We start from the raw sequence: 6,237 nt of genomic DNA, 5'->3' as shown, positions 1-6,237 counted from the left end.
CTTTTGTTTATGATTTCCTCTTTATCAATCCTTCTGGTCACATTCCTATTTAAACCAGTATGTCTGTGTGGAATAAAAGACGAAATCTACAGTATGCATGTAGAACCATACCTATATGGAGAAATAACCAGAAATAACAATGGAAGATTGCTAGAATTTTGCAATTTAAACAATATGATAATAATTAATACATTTTTTAAACACGAAGAAATCTACATGTACTTATACTAGACAAGTCAAAAGTCGAAATGAGAAATCCATAACCATAATTGACTATACAGGGTGTCCAGAAACTCTACCGACAAACGAAAACAGGAGATTCCTCAGATAATTTTAAGACAATTTAACCCAATTCATCTAGTCCGAAAATGCTTCCTAAAGGAGCTAGAGCTATTTGAAGATGGCTTCTGGTATTTATTTTTTCTTAAATATCTCCAGAATGCTTCTATTTAGAAAAACAAAACTTGGTACACATAATTATCTTCCAGAGTTAGCACCAAGTATAGATATTTTTATGTTTGTTTAATTTGTCGAGTTACATAATATTTTTTTGCCTTTGTTATTCACGCTGGTGCTACAAGGGAGCTAGAGCTCTTTAAATATGGCGTCTTGTAATAATTAGTTTATTTAAAATAGCTCCAGAACGCTTCTATTTAGAAAAACGAAAACTGGTACGCCTATTTATTTTCCAGAGATAAATCGATTTCATCCATTGCAAATTTTTAGTACCGGTCATAGGCGTCCGTTTTGAGTAGGGCTACAGTTATATTATCGCATAACTTTTTGTTTTTCGTTTATAAGCATTCTTGAGTCTGGATTATTAAAATGTAAGGTATTATAGTACCAAAAGGTACTCTTACTTTAAGTCGATAGAATACACCGTTTTCTAGAAAAATCGATTTGAAAATTTTTCGTTTTTTGAATATCAAAAACAAATTTCAAAAAAAAAACTATTTAGAAAAACGAAAATTTGTACGTTTATTTATATTCCAGAGATGAATCGATTTCATTAATGGCGAATTTCTAGTACCGGTCATATGCGTCGTTTTGGGTAGGTCAACGGTTATTTTATTGCATAACTTTTTTGTCTTTAATTTTTAACAATTTTTGACACTAGATTATTAAATTATAAGGTATTCTAGTACTAAAAGGTACTCTTGCTTTAAGTTGGTAAAATACGCCGATTTTTTTTTGAAAAATTGTTTCAATTTTTTTTCAAATTCATGAAACGAAAAATGTTCAAATCGTTTTTTCTAGAAAACGGTGTAACCTACCGACTTAAAACAAGAGTACCTTTTAATATTAGAATACCTCACAATTTAATAATCCATTATCAAAAATGCTTAAAACTTAAAGACAAAAAAGTTATGCGATAAAATAACCGTTGCCCCATCCAAAAAAGACGCTTATGACTGGTACTAGAAATTCACAATGGATGAAATCGATTTACCTCTAGAAGATAAATATGTGTACCAATTTTCGTTTTTCTAACTAGAAGCGTTCTGGAGGTATTTAAGAAAAACTAATTACAAGACGCCATCTTCAAAGAGCTCTAGCTCCCTTAGGAAACATTTTCGGACTAGATGAATTTGGTTAAATTGTCTTAAAATTATCTGAGGAATCTCTTGTCTTCATTTGTCGGTAGAGTTTCTGAACACCCTGTATACTAGTTGAAAGCACTGACAGAAGAAAAGTAATGGATACAAAAGTACATAGAGGACCTGAAATAAGCAGTGACCATTACATCAGGAGCGTAATTTGAAATTTTGTTAGAGGGGGGGGGCAAGCATTATACAGGGTGTTTCATTGAGAAACGGAAATACTTTAATTGTGAATAGAGATCACCGAGGCAGTTCTAGGTATACTACATTTTTTGCCCTACCGACTTTTATAACCGAGTTACAGGGTGTTTTATCGATTTTGCCAATTTCTTTCCTAAGCCATAACTTTAGAACCACCCTGTATATTTTTTTGATATTTAGTACACATGTGTCTTATCCAAAACAAAAACGACCGACATATTAATCACAAGAAAAATCCAGGTCCGGGTTAACAAAAAATTATAAAGTAATTGTGACCTTAAAATAACACCCTGTATATTGAAATTTTGAAAATCTGTTAGCATATTAGAAAAGAGCACAAAAAACTAAGTCTAATCGTTCGCTTCAATTTTTCGGCCAGATAATTTTATGACTTTAATTTTGAAATTATATTGAATTTTTTAAGAACTCTGACATTAAAAAGCAGGTATTATTAACTTTTAATTATAAATTATTAAAGCTATTGAATAAATACTCATTTTGAAATTAATAAATACTTATTTACCACATTGGAGCGACCCAATTATTAATCACAAGAAAAATCCAGGTCCGGATTAACAAAAAACATAAACTAATTGTGATCTTGAAACAACACCCTGTATATTGAAATTTTCAAAATTTGTTTGCACATTTGAAAAAACATTTAAGAACACTGAAATTAAAAATCAGATTTTTAAAGCACTTTTAACAATAAATTATTAAAGTTATTAAATAAATACCCATTTTAAAAATAATCAATACATATTTACGACATTCGAACGACCCACTTACAAATCACAACAAAAATCCAGGTCCGGATTAACAAAACAATATAAAGTAATTGTAACCTTGAAACAACACCCTGTATATTGAAATTTTCAAAATCCGTTTGCACATAGGTATGAAAAGAGTACAAAAAACTATGTTTAATCGTTCGCTTCAATTTTTTGGCCAGACAATTTAATGAATTTAATTTTGAAATTATGTCGAAATATTTAAGAACTCTGGGAACTCATAATAAAAATTTCGATATAATTTCAAAAGTAATGTCATTAAATTGTCTGCACAAATAATTAAAGCAGGACATTAAACTTAGTTTTTCATGCTCTCTTCAGGGGTGCAAACGTATTTTAAAAATTTCAATATACAGGGTGTTTTTTCAAGCTCACAATTACTTTGTATTTTGTTGTTAATACGGACCTGGATTTTTCTTGTGATTAGTAAGTGAGTTCTTCTAGCGCACTAAATAATATCTGATTACTTTTAAAATTAGTATTTATTCATTAATTTGAATGATTTATTATTAAAAGTGCTTTAAAAATCCTGCTTATTAATTTTAGGGTTCTTAAAAATTTGAATATATTTAATTTTAAAATTAAAGTTAATAAATTTTTGCACAAAATTCAAGATGAACCGATAAACTTGGATTTTTGTGGTCTTTTCAAATGTGCAAACAAATTTTGAAAATGTCAGTATACAGGGTGTTGTTTGAAGGTCACAATTACTTTATGGTTTTTTGTTAATCCGGACCTGGATTTTTCTTGTGATTAATAATTGGGTGTTTCCAATGTGGCAAATAATATTGATTAATTTTAAAATGAGTATTTATACAATAAATTTAATAATTTATAATTAAAAGGTATGATACCTGCTTTTTAATGTTAGTTCTTAAAAAATTCAATATAATTTCAAAGTTAAAGTCAAAAAACTGTCTGGTCGAAAAATCGAAGCGAACCAGTAGACTTATTTGTTTGTGCTCTTTTCAAATATGCAAACATATTTTCAAAATTTCAATATATAGGGTGTTTTTTTAAGGTTGCAATTACTTTATAATTTTATGTTAATCCGGACCTGGATTTTTCTTGTAATTGGTATGTCGGTCGTTTGTTCTTTGAATGAGACATATGTGTACCAAATATTAAAAAAATACACAGGGTGGTTCTAAAGTTATGGCTTAGGAAAGAAATGAGCAAAATCGATAAAACACCCTGTAACTCGGATATAAAAGTCGGTAGGGCAAAAAATTTAATATAACTAGAACGGCACTGGTGACCTCTATTCAACATTAAAGTATTTCCGTTTCCCAATGAAACAGCCTGTATATACAATACATTATATATGAAAACGTAATACAAAATTGATCTATTTTTTGTAAATTTCAGTCATTTGCAGGGTCGGAGGGGGGGGGGGCAAATGCGCCCCTAACCCTATCAAATGACGCCTCTGCATTACATGGTAGTAAATAAGATCATATCATCATCATCAAAGATGCTATAAAAGAGCCTCGACCTTTCCAAGTCTATTACGCCAATCAGTTCTATCTACTGCCAGCTATTGCCAGTTTGCTGCGCCTATTTTTCTACTATCCTCATCTACACCATCCTTCCATCTAAGTTTTGGCCTACCCCTATTTCTACTTCCCACAGGTTGTGACATAAGGATTCTTCTAGGAGGGTTGTTCTGCTGTGATCTTGCTAGATGTGCTGGTCATCTTAGTCTTCCTATTTCTATAAGAGATACTACGTCTTTACCACCAAATATATTATGTTTAAATCTATGGTATATCTCGTAGTTGTATCTCCTCCTCCAAACACTATTTTCACAGATGCCACCGAATATTCCTCTCAGGATCCCTCGTTCAAATATAAGAACTATTTCATCTGCCTTGGAGATGGTCCATGTCTTCGATCCATATGTCAACATTGCGTTGCGTCAGAATAACAAGGTTCTATCTGCAATTTTTGTCTAAACTGAGATTTTTATGTAACTTAGTTTTTTATTTTATGTTCTTCGCCTTAATATGATACTAGCACCGACATCTATTGCCAGGGGGCTGAAATACGTAAGTTACAAGGTTCTACCTCAGAGAATTTTAAATGTTGATAAGTTAGCAAGGTTCTAACTGACATAAAAACAGTCAAGTAAGTACACAAGGTGCTATTTGCAAGAACTAAAAGTGTTTATAAGTTAACAATAAGACTTTATAAAATAACTTCAAGTTGTTTTATTATATAATAATTGTTAAACAAGTGCATATATATGGAAGATAAACTTTATTAAATAAGTTTAAATCATTTCTCAAATCAGAACTCCTTTGTATTAGCTACCTATTGAAATAACCTTTTACGCTTAATAAAAATATATTAATTTTTTTTGAATTTACATTGATAACACATACAGGTGGCGATAATAGTAAAATAAAAACATAACATAGAAACTTCAAACAGTCATAATAAAAATGGCACCTGAGACAGATAGAACTTTGTTATTCTAATGCAACGATTGGTTGTATAAGGGTGTGTAGATAAACAATGATAAGGGTTTTGTATATGGTTATTTCTGTTTTTTTGGCTTAAGAGGAAGCAGTGCGATCAACAGGTAGCAAAATTTATTTTGGATCAACAGGTAATTTTGAATATTTTTTCGAGATATTTGGCACACGTATTCGTAATATAATAAAGAATGGCGGTACAGAGCCCAATTTAAAAAATATATTAATATGTGGAAATTACTCTGTAATTAAATAAAATATTAAAAAAACGAGCCTGTACCGCCATTAAGAAGAACAAAAAATACACTTTCTTCAAATAAAATTTTTTATCCGATGCCTAGATTTTGTGTTATTTTGGAACTACTAAAATTTTTTATTTCATTAGTAGTTCCAAAATGACACAAAATCTAGGCATCGGATAAAAAAGTTTATTTGAAGAAAGTGTATTTTTTTGTTCTTCTTAATGGCAGCACAGGCTCGTTTTTTTAATATTATATTTAATTACAGAGTAATTTACACATATTAATATATTTTTCAAATTGGGCTCTGTACCGCCATTCTTTATTAGAGAGATATCGCAAATGCAAACGATAATATCGTGTCAAGACGTAAATAACGTATAACGTTCTATTTCAGCACAGGCAACAAGAGAGTTATCGCAAATGTTCTGGGGCGGGGCTTAACGTTATTATGACAACCGACGTTTGGTATTACAATGTAACCTAGAAATTAATTTTGAGGAATACTGTAATTGTTTTTTATTGAAAAATGAATTTGGATATTGAGCTGGTTGACATGCATTTTAATTTTAATGATTTAACCAACAATAAATATAAATAGTTAGTATAAAAATAATATAAAATATCTGAATAAATAATATCCTAACCACAAAAAGTAGTCTATTGTAGACAAAATAAAAATGCACGTGTTTCCCAACATAAGATGATTCACAGTATTTAGTTTATAAAATTTGTATTCTATACATTATTTTTATGTTTCATCCCAAATGTCAAATTAGCGTTAACGTTATTACCGTCCCTTATTTCAACCTAAATAGCGGGACACGCTATCCGGTATTAGCGTAACATTCATTCTGCGCTTGCGTACATGTCAAAATAGCGTATTCCGCTATTAGCGTGCGATAAAAATACATTTGCGATATCTCTC

This window comes from Diabrotica virgifera, chromosome 7, assembly GCF_917563875.1.
Source record: "Diabrotica virgifera virgifera chromosome 7, PGI_DIABVI_V3a".
Lineage (NCBI taxonomy): Eukaryota > Metazoa > Arthropoda > Insecta > Coleoptera > Chrysomelidae > Diabrotica > Diabrotica virgifera.
The sequence above is the reverse complement of the archived record's forward strand: the minus strand, read 5'-3'. Positions refer to the sequence as shown.